This window comes from Seriola dumerili, unplaced genomic scaffold (genome assembly GCF_002260705.1).
Source record: "Seriola dumerili isolate Sdu_G_001 unplaced genomic scaffold, Sdu_1.0 BDQW01000017.1, whole genome shotgun sequence".
Lineage (NCBI taxonomy): Eukaryota > Metazoa > Chordata > Actinopteri > Carangiformes > Carangidae > Seriola > Seriola dumerili.
The window spans coordinates 3818021-3830577 of NW_019174272.1; the positions used below are offsets into that span (position 1 = coordinate 3818021).

A 12557-nucleotide genomic window follows, 5' to 3' on the forward strand; every position below is an offset into this window, starting at 1 on the left:
TCTTGTTATAGTTTTCTATCACTTATAATAACTGACTCACCAAAGTAATTGCTATGATCTGGAACTGTCTGAGTAGAAAAGTAGAGTTCAAATAATCGGACAGGTTGTCATCAGATTGTTTAAAACCCTGTTTAGCCAGATTATCTAAACCACTTTATTTGGTAGTAAAAGCTAAAGTGAGACATATCTATATAATATACCATCATTGCACAAAACTGTGTGTCCACAACCTGCCGTCAGTTTCTTTTCCAAGTTAGTTTGTCTAACCCGAGCGTTCATTTAAAATCTGTATGATCCGATTTCCTGCCCTGACAGACTTCATTTCACTGATGTTGCATCATTCCCAAATGTTAGCAATTCATTTCGTGAATCAAATGATTTTATTACCAATAGAAAAGATGGCAAAAAACTAATCGAATAAGATCCAAGTTGTAATAAACAGTGATGACTATGAATACGAAGTATGCCCAGTGTTCAGACAGGCAGTCTACAAAAGGAAAAAAAAGCCTAAGGAGATCCATCTGATACTCTAAAGAGTACAAAGAAAGCAAACACGCTGATGATTATCATACAAATCTTATTTTCAACGTCTAATCAGCACTATCTTATTGCCTCAGATAGCAACTACCCCTTTTATCTTCACAACTGAGGAGTCTATGCTAAAGGTTAAAAACTGCCCTTAATCTAACGCACAGTGTGGCAGCAGCAGCAGCAGAACAGGGCAGGGAAACACAAACACAAGAAAGAGGGCTCCAGGCGAGCCAGGCCCCAAACCACAACAAAGAATCCTGACTGTCATCTAGACCCAATCTGAAAACTGAACCCCACCCACACCACGACTCCCACTCACCGACTGAGACATACGTACACAGACAATACCTACACTTACATACACAAATACATACCCAGGCATAAACAGACATAAACAAACACTCTGGGAACCATGTGTACGTAGTATATACACACACACACAAATATACACACACACACAAATATACACACACACACAAATATACACACACACACAAAGTACAAGACAAATGCAGCGGATCAAGATTTGTTTGTCTGATTATGGCCTGCCAAGCAAACATCCTCCCTGCTGTTTCACACAGAGGGCAGAGTAGTAAAATGTGACAGAATTATTACAGAGCTTCTTTTTAGTGTATTTTACACTCTCAGAGAGCAGATTGCACAAGGACAGTGAGAGAAAAAGAGGCATTTTTCAGCTGATTTAAAGTCAGATGTCAGGATCTGCCAAAGAACAAGGTTACAAGTCTGTTCCTGTTAACTGTGTGTCACATATAAAAAGGAAGTTCATAAAAGTACACAGTTTTTCTGACTGAAGGATTAAATGAAACTTTCAACTCTAATTGAGTGTGGACATTTACAAAGAGATAAGTGTTCTTATCAAGATGGGAACAGACACGCAGAAACCAGGAACAGTTTTAAAGGGAGTCAACTAAAAAAAAAAAGAAAAAAAAGAAAAGAAAAGAAAATTTGCCTCAGCAGATTTGAATATCACAGGACTTCAATAACATGGCTGTGTTACGGCAGGCACTGGGTCACATCTGCTCCACTTGATGACAGCAGCGTGTGATGGGTGGTGAAACCAGACGTATCATAGAGAAATCCCCCTGGAGGTCAGTTCTCAGTTATAGAGCATGAAAAACCTGCGCTGACAGCCACACCGTCATAACTCAGACACAGAGACGGAGTAATGACACTGTAAATCTCATCGACGGGCTACCTTGCTATTAGGTGTATCAGCTTCAGCCTGTAATGTCTGAGTGGCCTAACTTCTACCTTAAGATTAGATACAGGGGATGTTAGGATGATGCATGTCTTGGAGAACGTCCTACATGATGATCAAAAGTTGAGGGATGCTGGGAATGAAATGTCAGACAAAGGCGAACAAATAATGCAGCTGGTGCTCCTCTTCCACCAGAAATCCCATGATGAAGAAAAAATGGTGCATGTGTCACAGTCACATGGGTTAGCTTAGAAAAGCTGGGGGAGTCGCCTGCCTCACCACACACCACAATAAAAGAACAGGGAGCGTTTTTTAGTACTGTACTGTTTTGAGGGCCCGTCTTATTTCTCGACATGACTCCTGAAAAACGAGGCAAACATACACACAGAGACACACATATACCGCACATGAACTGTAGCTGGAGAGACAGTTCAGCAGCGCGTCAGGTGTAAGCAGAGCACTCTGGCTGCTTCCCAGAATCATTGCTGACTATCAGGAACGCCACCTCAGCCAGTCACAGGAGACTGCAGCATCTCATCACTCTGACCCACCAGGCAGCTCAGTGAAAGAGAAACTAACTCCGTTGGCAATTCATCTCCATTGATTTCTTCCCTCAAGGGTGCAGGATGTGCAATATAAGACTAGATTTGTGTGGATTTCAGAGGATATGTGAACTGAGGCAATTAATTTAGCACAAAAAAAAAGACATTTCCTGATAAAATGACTATTAATGACTATAAGTTGAATATAAAGCGAGGGTCAAATCTTTAACGTAAAGGTGAATAAGAGAGAAAGGTGTGTCTTAGCTGCTGAGCTGCTGCACAACCTGAAATGGAGCAATGGCTCCCTCTGCAGAGCAGCGGCAGCAACACATCCAGAACTGCTACCATGTGAAACACACACTTAGAGTGTAATATGATGTACAGTTCTTTACTGATAAATAATTTCTGCACATAAAGCGGAAATGTGTGTTGATATCAGTTCGGTAAACTTGAGCAAGTGTCATCAGAAGACAAGAAGAAAATTAATGTTCGAGGAGGAAACGCGCTCAAATTTATTTCCTGGTTTAAAACAGACATGACGAAGATGAGTTTCACAGACATGTGAAGAATGAAGAGAAAGACAGAGACAAAGAGAGACAGAAAGAAATGCATTGCTCCAGAGAGAGATAGAGAAAAAAAAAAGATATTCTGAATTCTGTGCTTTTATTTGCCATGAGCTCACTTCTCCCAGACCATTATGCATGTTTTTTAGTAGAGGTCACAACAAGAAGCTGCTGTTTGTAGTAAAAACATGTCTGGGTGAACTCTAAAACAGGAGCCACAAATCTAAACATCTGCAGAAACAATATAAGAATCTGAGCATCTGCAGAGAAGACATTAGGGGGGCCGTATCTCAAACTGACAAACAGAACGTCTTTAAAGCTGAAACATTTTTTCCAGCAAGGATGGAGGAAGGAGGGGGTCTAGTGAGACAATTGATTCAACGAGGTGCTCAACAAAATGATTATTTGTGTCAAACGTTATGGTCTTTGATTGTGTTTAAATGAATCAGGATTTTTTTAAGTTCAGCCCTCTTTTTAATGTTCTTACTTCGGAACTCATTTGTCATTGTTTCAGTTGCTTTCATAAACAAACATGTGGGGTTTGCTTATTACTTGGTTAACATGATGTCATGCAAATAATTCATCTCGCAGCTGCTGGTTTTCTGGATGGCTAGTAATAACTTTGGGGAATACCCTGCACCGAGTCTGCACACAACGAATTCTGAAAATAAACTACATATTACATACAGCTGTAATAATGTGCCCCTCATACTGTATTTGAAAAGGCAGCAGTATATTGGGTTATATGATGATGTTATAGCATGATAACTGCAGACCTAAACGTCAATTTTTTATTTGTCTATTAATTCTCAAAGTCATTTAGTCTATTAAACGTAAGAAAATAGGAAAAAATGTCATCAAAATTTCCCAGACCTCGATGCGACATCTTCAAATGTCTTGTTTTGTTCAACTAAAGGTTGAATATAAAGAAAAGAAGGATTTATTTTAAAGTAACACACTGTAAAGACTTTTCAATTACAAGCCAACTGTGTCAGTGCAGTATATACTGTTGGAAGTTTTGAGACAATTTTGAACTAAACACATTAAATATACAGTATTTCACAGCTTTTCTGCTTGTGCGGAAACTGCGGATCCAGTTATAAGGAATGTTGTTGGTAATGTGACTGTTACTTTAATGGTAAAGGCATTTTTAATCTATCCCTCATATTCTGTGGTACGCTCATAGAGGTATCCACAGTACCATTAAGATACAGTATGGCAGCAATGTGGAGGGAAAGGGCAACGACGTCCAGCTGAAATTGTGATACTTTGCACAAGGTTTTATTTCCTGGCGTGAACGAGCCAGGAGTGAAGAGTAACGAGTATGGGTGATTTAGTGTCCAAATCCACCTGAATGAACAACTGATAAGCTGATCTCTTTCTTTTTCTTTAGATAATGGAAAACTAGCGACAGACATGATAAAAATAATTGCTGAGGCAGCAGGAACAACACAACGATACAACAAGATCTGACATCACACCGTCTGCCACTGGGCCCAGTAAACAAACACATTAAAACACAGGCATGCTGGCAGGGACTAGCACACTATGCAGCATGCAGGGAAGGCAGAGATGCATAATAGACCCATCTGCTCTCATAAAGTCAAACACCTGCTCGGCATCATCAAAACAGAGAGCAACATCATTGGTGGTTGTGCCCCTTTGCCCTCTCCTCTCCACAGTAACATCCAGTCATCTCCTCACCAGGCTGCGCTGCAACAAATGTGCTTTTATCCAAGATAGAGTTTTGAATTTAGTCTCAATTCTGCACTAAATGGTTGGCTACAAAGAGTCCAGAATAGCAACACGATACGTACATTGGCTGTTTATTACATCCAGTTCACCTATGGTGGGCATGTGGCTGACTTAGCTTGAACTCCTCACTTTGTATCTCAGTGAGAGTGCACAAAGTGAAAGCTATAGTGGAGGAACAGGCGTGCACAGCACACCTATCCATCACATACACTTATAAACATTCCTCAGTATTGATTCCTCTCACCCTGCATTCTTCTGTATGAAAGAAAGGCCCCAACTGCAGCTATTCCACAATAGAGTCAGATGGTTATGTGACATATATAAGAAAGGGACAGAAAACTTCTTTGTGTAGAAAAAAAGGACAGTATAGACTGGAAAAGAAACACTACAAAATGTGTAGCATAGTTGCCTGACATAGACATGCCCCATATTCTTCAGCCTTTCTGACTGTGTGGAATTGAAGTGGAGGTAATTACTTGTCCCTTGTGAAGTTACAAACCCTAACCCTGGTTTTCATAAGTCCAAAAACACAAAGTTACACAAATGTCAGGATTTGCAACTATTTCTCAAAGAGTCCAGCACAGCTTGTTTGTCAGAGAATGGCATTTTTCCACAGAGAGATAAAGTGTCTCATGTTTCTAAGCCCTCTGCGATAAGTCAAAGAGGGTTGACAACAAGTGTCCTGGAGTATACATGAAACCACACATCGGAATCTGTGTGTATGTGTGTGTGTGAGGGCGTCTTTTTGTCAATGTTTAACAGAGCGGCACTCAGTGGGGGGGTTTTGTTTTCCCAGGAAGAAGATACCTTTGGCATGAGACAGTCGAGTTCTGTTTTACAGTCTGTTAGACTGTTAGACTCAATAGGTTGATGTTAAGATCTCCGTTGGGGTGTAGATACAGAGATGAACAATGAAAAAAGAATGAGGGATAAAGGGACATAAAACAAATAGTAATCTTCTATGACTGTCTGGAGGTAAAGACAAAGCAGGACTTCCTCTGTGTAAACTGGATCAGGAAAGTGGGTTAGGACTATACAGCACATGACAAAAAAAGAACTGTTTCCCTGCTGCATCAGGGGACCTGAGCCTCAAAGATGTGATGTGGCCCACTTAACATGGTTCTCCTGGGGAAGGGAGGTGTTGAGGGTGATAGATTGGGGAGAATGAAACAGTGGAAGGACGTGAAAGCTCGCAGAGGCAGGTAAGATAATGGTTTACCTGCAGAATGTTTCTTAATGCAAAACATTTTGATTTCAGTTAATCTGGAAGCGATTACATCATTTTACTTTAGTACTTCATTTAAGCTCTATTCTGGTTTCTTTTATACCTCTTTAACTCCAGCTCAGTGCCATTCATATTGTCTGGGAGAGCTTAGTTTAGAGCCAGGGCTGAACTCAAATCCTCCCTTTGTAAGATTTTCTCCGGTACTACACAGTAAAAATCACAAGACAAGAAGGGACTTGCATGGCAACAGTTCTGGGTTACTCTGATACAAAAGCTTCACCCACTTCACTAACCAAGGTAGTAATGGAATGAGGCAGGTTTGATGATGCATGGAGGAAGTTTCCCATCTGGGGGAATGGGAAAGCATCCAGTGATTACGCCACCTCCATCTATCTCTCCATCTGTCTGTTAACCGAGTCACTGCCAGTGACAGCCTCGCTCAGGACAGCGTATGCTGAGTGAACAAAGCCTGTCTATGTCTGAGAATATTCAGTGGACCTTGCTCAAAGAGATGCTGCTGCTTAGTCACTGTCTGAAGGGTGTGTGTCTGTGTGTGTGTCTGTCTGTGTCTGTGTGTGTGTGTGTGAAGCAGAGGTTGGCAAATGACTAATGACGAGTTCAAAACAGCAGCTTTCATTCACAACACTGAATGGTAATGGTTCACCGACAGTGTGCGTGACTCATCTCCTGTGTGTGTCTGTATGTGAATAAATACACATCTGTGATCTATCTTTGCTCTCTCTATTAACGCCTTATTTGGAGTGAAGCCCTGTAATGTACAAGAATATGTTTCTGTGGTTGGGTGGGGTTCACTTGCAACATCAGCAGCAGACCCTCAGCTGTTAAACTGCACCCTGACACCAGTTGCCACAGAGAGACACAGACCACTAACCACATTCTCAGGCCGACATACTCACGCCTTACAACATGTTTGGCTCTCACACAAAGGCAGTCTCCTTTGAAATCATTTATAGCAAAAAGGTGTCAGAACACTATAAGCACATTTGGAATGAAAACAGTTAAAATATCATAATTGCTAGAAAAGGAAAAAAAAAATCCTGAGATGACATGCAAGTTAACATCTACTTTTATCTTCTAAATGTCAGTTTTACCATCTCTTCAAGCCAAGCAGTAAATGTGTTGTCCAGCATGTCTGGTCAATTGGGCTTAAGTAAGATAAGGCTGTGAGGAAAGTGCTGTCCTTGGGTCTGTGGAGTGGACCAGAGAAAGGACATCCTGTAACTATGAGACTAAAGTTGTGTGCATGTGTGTGTCTCATAATAGGAAAGAACAGAGACCTTCAGGGCTTTTGAGGCCCAACAACAAGTGAACACATCAACACTACAAGTGGATCTTCAGCTGTTGTTCAGACAACTCACAATGAAAATGAACAAATTAGTGATTGAAGGAGATTATCACTGCATAGCAGCAAGGACATCACCTAAGTTACATTTGATGTATGAAATTTTTGCTGCAAACAATAGCTCTATTGTGTTAAATAATAAACTACTTCATAACCTTGCCTTGTTGCATTAAAAGATAAAGAATGTGTGTACGTGAGTTCAACAGTGAAAGAAACAAGAATCTTTATTAAATACTTTATATGAACAATAAAGCTTTGTTTACTCTTTCACCAAACTTATTAGGCAAACAGTCCAGTCATTACTATGGGAACAATAGAAGGACACTGGTTGAATTCACGGCTTGAAGAAACTGAGATTAAACAATTTTTCATTTGTGCTCGCACACAGAGGCTGAGTGAGAACAGTGCTCCACAATGATATATACACAAAGCCTGTGTAATAAAAAAGTTAAACATTTACTAGTTAAAATATCCCTCAGCATACCAAGAGAGCTCCCAAGCAGAAAGCTCCAGTGGTCGGGCTGTGTTCGAGGAGAAGGGTCTTAGAAGGGCTGAACTTTTCCCTGGCATCTCCCCTGCACCCCTGCAATGTTCAACATGCCAGAAAGCCCTGAGGCTGCACGCACACACACACACACACACACACACACACACACACACACACACACACACACACACACACACACACACACACACACACACACACACACACACACACACACACACGCGCGCGCACACACTTTAGCGTTCACACGGATTTAAGTACTATTGGGTAGTCCCACACTAATTTGGAAGACTGGGCTAAAAATCCCATTGCATTACACTTTCACAGAACTCTGTGTAGGCCAGGCTTGGCAAATTTAACGCTGCAGTGGTTCAGGAAATCTGGTAGAGTGCATCCACTCTTAAGAACCCCCAGGCCTCTGAGCCCCTTTCCCTAACATTTCATGCCCCAGAACAGGGTTTGGTTTTGGGCTACAGTGCAGTGATGGCCCATTGTTCTCTGGGTACACAGAGCCGCCTTGAGAGGGAGACTTGGGGGAAGTTTTGGCATTCCTTGAAAGCAACTCTTTCTCAGTGGGTTCATGGTCTGAGGTGCTTCCTCTTTGCTGGCAATAGTCGTCCTGGCAACATCTATATGACCTCGCTCTCTCCCCTCTGTGTATGTGGGGAGGCAAACATATGCTTGCATAAAACAGGCCGAATTCATCACAGTTTTCTGCCAGGCCACATTAAACACTAGCAGAAGCCACACTGAGAGGCTGCTTAGAGTGCAAGCACTGCACCTATGAACTATAAACCATACATCAAAGCATCTGGAGAAAACATATCAGTCAGACAATATCTCTAACTTGGGAGCAATAACACCAGGATGCTTCAGTTTCCACTGATAAAAGCAAAATATTCCTCAAACGTGAAAGATCAGAAAATAGAGAGAATAAAAAAACAAACATTTCTATGGCTGAACCAAGTTCTGATAAGAAAACACTGTCTCATAATACCCAAAATTTCAGATAGGACTTACTGCACTATTGGTGTGACGAACACATTCTTTTTATGGTGGGAAAATATATACTGAGCAAAGGAAACACCCATACTATCCAAAGTTTCAGTAAAGCCACTAGCATGCTCAGTGTGGATACTTACTTGTGAGAATGTGTGGATCTACAGGGTGGAGAAGGGCAGAGCACCAAAACCAACCAAACCACAGCCCAAAGCTGTTAAAGCTTTTACTCAACACAAATGGCAGACTCCCAGACCTTGCCATACGCTCCTGCAGGCTGGGAGAGAGTGTGGGTGGATGGGTGTGTCATCACACACACATCTAACCACTTCCTGGCCCTGCATAGCTGGTGGTAGCCGCAGTGGAGCAGACTAGCTTGGACCATCCTTGAGTTGAACATAATGCAAAGTCGGAGCATTGAAAGCGAGGACATTCCATCCCCACCTCCATAATAATAACCGCACTATCTCGGGCTCCCACTGCATGCTTGGGTGGTTTCAGCTTCAACAGCAGAGGATGGAGACAGAGCAGAGTGCAGAGGCACACTGGTGGCCTTGTGGATCAGAGAGGAGGGATGTAGAAAGCAGATGTCTTCTCTGCTCCCACTGCAGGCGGCGGGCAGAGGATGGACAGGATGGCTGCAGAATGGATTTCTGGACAAATCCTATATGAGCATGTAATCATTTGCTCGGATTCTCATTCTCCTTGCACTCTCTGACCATATTACCCTGTCAATTTGTGATACGCACACAGCAGAGTGATTCAGCACCAGACCTCAGAGGACGAGGAGTCAGAACACTGCCAGACAGACTGTCAGGACATTTCATGATGAAGCAGAGACACTTTGAGACTATTCACATGGAAACAATAACTTGCCATGGATATAATACCTCTAAACGTCAAACTGGATGACTGGCAATATTTTAAACATTTTAATCTTTTATTTACATAACTGATTGCCGTAATTAGGCACATGGTCCAGAGAAATCCCCAAAGCCGGCTTCCGCAGTCTCTAGATTAATAATAGCAGTCATTTAGTCATACAAAACCATGCTCTTGGCTTAATTTGCCTCCAGCCTTCAGGCAGGAAGACACACACACACATACACACAATGCAAACACACTCACTGCTGACTGTGAGTGCATTTTGACCGTTTTACTCCATTTTACTCCAAGCGTCCCTTTACTGTATCAACACACACATTAAATACACGTCCGTCGTAATTAGATAGACATGGTTCACTGCTGTGAATTTGATCTAATGCAAGAGTTTAGATTTGATAACTGGAGCATGAAGGGACAGATCTAATCAGCATCTCCTCTCTTCTAAGGCATTTTCACTTGCCACATACATACATACAAATATCTGTGAAAGTTGGCAGCACGGGTCCCTTTGGGGTCAGGCCAACAAAGCATTTGAGCCTTTTCCTCCCTTATCAGTTGTTTGAGCATTACGCGTTTCATTCTCTGATAACATGTCATTGACTGGTAAAAAAAATTCCAGACAAACCACCTTTACACACACACATTTACATAAGAGGCTCAAAGGCTGGCACAAATGTGATATCCGCTGTTCACAGAGAAAACAGGGGTGCTTTCACGCTGAAGAAGCCTGCCTCATTGAAATGCCACAGACTGGTCTCATGGTGGCACTGAGAGAGCCCGAACACACAGAGCCGGACGAAAGTCCCAGTCTCTGAAAGAGGATCATTAGCATTGGCAACAAAGGCAGAGACACAAATTAATCTTGTATGAGAACCAGCGGAGAACAGATTACAGAGTTAAGGAAGCAATGATTGTTGTTGTTGTGAAAAGACGGGAAGTCTTTACCCTGATAAATGACTAATACGGAGACTAAACAGGAGAGAGTAATATGAGTTAGGGGTGAAATTTCCATGAAGCGTGATTTAAAAGATGAATGTGATGGTCCAGAATATCTCTTGCCAATCATTTTTTAAAACCACTCTTTCATCTCTTTTCATTTAATTTGCCAAAAATAATCAACAGAACAGTAGAAAGGAACAAAGACATATAAACGCTAACCACATTATTATGCAAGATGCGTAATAAATGCCTGAACCACCAATGCCCACCAAAAAAAAAAAAATACGACCTGCCTTTGCTCATCTCTCTTGGCACAAAACCTTAACACTGGCTTATAATGTTTGTACACTCTGAAGAGATCATCAACTCACACCATCTGAAAATAAACCCGAAAACACATGAGCTCATTAACTTCTGCCTGAGATACTGTACAGACTTAACCACGTTAACACTACTGCACCCCCAGGAAGAGTTATGTGTTATTGGCATATACAAGCTCATGTGTCAGTTATGAACTCACGCTGCTCAGACACCAGATCAGGGTATTTCTGACTGCAGATCAATACGATGGAGTGTGCCGGACTTCCCAGGGGTTAGTTATATTTTCCTGTGACATGAATTATAAACAACCCGTAGACATAAACTGACAATGTGTATGCCTGCACACACACAGACAGGGTGAAAAAGCAACAGAGATTCAAAGAGGGAAGGAGAGAGACAGAATCAATACCCTATCTTTTCCATTTGCTACATTGCACCATTAGCATTCCTTAACTATCCTCTTACAATTGAGTCTCCCTGTCTCTCCGCACGCACGCACACACGCACGCACGCACGCACGCACACACACACACACAAACATCCCTCTTTCTTTGATCTGGTAAAACAAAATCACTTGTCTGAACTTCCAATCGTGGGTCTAGTTTTAATTTAGCAGACACAAACACCCTGAAAACACGAACATGTTTCAGACTAAATAACCGAATGCCAGTAATGTAAAAGGAAACCAAAATAATATGCATACTCCCCAGGGTGAACAGGCAAGTGTGTGAGTGTGATTGGGAGAGAGAGAGGGAAAGGAACAGAAGGGGAGATAGACAGCGGGAAGACTTTCCATCAAAACAGTATTAAAGTGGACAGTGAGTAAAAATAATTAGAGGTTAGACTGGTCGCTTGTGAGCCTGTCTGCTCTGCCGACAAATATGAAGCAGATGTTGACATGGGAGCTTTGCAGAGAGGAAGAGGGAAAGCATGCAGAGAGACTACCGGTTCTAATCCAGTGATAAACAGCTGAGAGGGATACACAGACTACAGATTTGACCTAGTTCTCAACTTTTGGTGGATGGACTCTCTTTTTTCTTTTTTACTATTCCTTTGAGGGTGACTGTCCTGACGCTGCAGCCAAAATAAAGCAGTTAAAAGACATTACAAGTGAGCCAAGAGGCTGAAATCCTCACACACAAGAACAGTTTTGAAACTTTGCAACACTAGTCAAAGGAAATGTTTGAGAACAGCTGAACAAGGTGAATTTCAAGGGGAAGCAGATATCTCTGGAGGGCAGAATTTAAAAGTATAATGGATTTTACTAAATTAAAAATGAGCCATTATGAAAAACAAATGTCAAGCAATAACCTTCTGCAGGTGCAGGCATCCTATCAAAAGTATACAACACCAAACCGTTCAGGGACATTAAAACATCATGGGAGATGAAGCATAACTTAAAGCATATTTAAGTTAATATCAACCCACTACTGAGAACCACAGACGCACTTTTAAGTCTCTGTTGGAATATTATTGGTTTTTGTTTACAGACGACTAAAATGCAAAGTGGTTTGGAAATGCTGCAATTTAACAGCTTTAATTTGCGGACGTGAACGCAGCACCACTGCTCTTTAGTGCATTTTAATTATAGCAAAGCAGGGCACACACTCGGATGCCTTCAGAACAAGATTAAAAGTGAGCACATTAAGTCAGTTTGTAGAGGGAGAGAGATCAGTCAGAGTTGTAAACAGAGAATCCCTCCATAGTGTG

The 12557-nt window shown here is 41.7% G+C and overlaps 1 protein-coding gene across 2 annotated transcripts in view; it reads right to left on the reverse strand.

Annotated features, from left to right (window-relative positions):
• The window catches only part of rtkn (rhotekin), a 53599-nt gene that overhangs the window by 40842 nt on the left and 200 nt on the right, over positions 1 to 12557 (reverse strand). The window lies entirely within an intron of this gene.